This window comes from Capsicum annuum, chromosome 7, assembly GCF_002878395.1.
Source record: "Capsicum annuum cultivar UCD-10X-F1 chromosome 7, UCD10Xv1.1, whole genome shotgun sequence".
Classification (NCBI taxonomy): domain Eukaryota; kingdom Viridiplantae; phylum Streptophyta; class Magnoliopsida; order Solanales; family Solanaceae; genus Capsicum; species Capsicum annuum.
The window spans coordinates 205,046,358-205,048,382 of record NC_061117.1 but is presented as its reverse complement, the minus strand read 5'-3'; positions in this window follow the sequence as shown (position 1 = coordinate 205,048,382).

Sequence of the window (2,025 nt, the reverse complement as noted above, 5' to 3'; positions counted from 1 at the left end):
TTCTATTTTCATCTGGAAATTGTAATTTTGGTAATTCTTTACAAAAATTACAATTTCCAGATGAAAATAGAAAATTTATATATATAGTAGAAGCAGATGTTAGTGAATATAGTTACGGAGGAGTACTTAAATATCGATATGAAGCAGAAAAAATAGAACACCATTGTAGATACTATTCAGGTACGTTCAACGAGATAGAAATAAAATGGGAAATAAATAGGAAAGAATTATGTTAGTTAAAATTGAGTGTCAACAGTTTGAAAACGTACTTGTATGGACATAAACAAGCGCCTAAGTAGTGGTACAAACAATTTGATGCTTTTATGATTGGTCAGGGCTACATAAGAAGTCAATATGATATTTCTGTGTAACATACATAAAAGGTATGTGAGATCTTTGATAGAACATATAAGGCATATGAGGGAAAAAATGATAAAGAAAATACAGTAAGCTCAAGTCAAGCACAAAAGATGCAGAAACTTCATTAGCTTCAGACGTGAAGCTTTCATTTTGCAACATCAAATCCGTGACAAATGTACCTTGCGCATACTTATACAAAAAAGAAAAACAAGATCTAGCAATGAATATATACTCCTAACACTTACGAAATAGAACTTAATGAAACTCATGGACAGAAGTAAATTTATATGAAGCAACTCGAAGGCTTTGTTGTTCCTGGCTATGAACAATGTATTTGTTGTTTGAAACGTCCTTGTATGGACTCAAACAAGCGTCTAAGTAGTGGTACAAACAATTTGATGCTTTTATGATTGGTCAGGGCTACATATGAAGTCAATATGATAATTGTGTGTAACATACATAGAAGGTATATGAGATCTTTGATAGAACATATAAGACATGTGAGGCAAAAAACGATAAAGAAAATACAGTAAGCTCAAGACAAGCACAAAAGATGCAGAAACTTCATTAACTTTAGACGTGAAGCTTTTATTTTGCAACATCAAATCCATGACAAATGTACCTTACGTACTTATACAAAAAGGAAAACTAGATCTAGCAGTGAATATATACTCCTAACACTTGAGAAATAGAACTTAATGAAACTCATGGACAGAAGTAAATTTATATGAGGCAACCCGAGGGCTTTGTTTGTCACGACCCGAGTTTTCAAGTCGTTATGGCAGCTACCTTATCCCCCAGTAGGCAAGCCAAGCCATAGCTTGAAATAATAGGTAACGGGCTAATAGGCAGAAATCAAAAAAAGATCGCGTATAATGATAACCATTGTAATAATAAGTAACAAACAGAAAGTAAATGTGTCTCATATACTAAAATAAGGCAAGAAAAAGGACCAAATATATAAAAGAATCCCTCCCAAGACGTGTAAGGTCGGTACTAGAGCCACTACTAAAATATATCCAGAGTACTAGATAGAATCCAAAATATACCTAATCTATACAAGCAGTCTCGAGTACAAAAGATTAAACTAAAGTAGATAGGGGAGCATCAGCCTCGAACGATAGTAAGCTCACCCTACTCTGAATCAGTACTGGAAGGTAGGAATCACGTCAATGTCGGTTGCTACTACTCAGATCTATATCGAGGAAAAGATGCAGAAGCGTAGTATGAGTATCAAAGCAATGGATACTCAGTAGGCATTATCAGCCGACTGAGCTCAATGCAGAAAAGGTATAACTACAATACAAGGACATAATCTAAGTCAACGGTAAAAAAAGAAAGAAAGGTAAACAATTGACAAGCTATGCCAATGAGATAAAGGAATAAATATAAGCGATACAGAAAATAAATAACGCAGTAATTACAGACAAATCAAACATAACCTAACTGGGGCCCCATAAGCTTACTTGGCACACAAATATAACCTAACTGGGCCCTCATAAGCCCATTAGGCATACTGAAGAAGACAATTAACCCAACCGTACCCCTATAAGCTAGTGGGACACACAAGTAGCAATTAAATAAAATAAACGTAAATAATTTGTAACTGAGCCAATCCCAAAAAATCATGATAGTAATTCAGATGTGCACCAGACTTGAACCGGC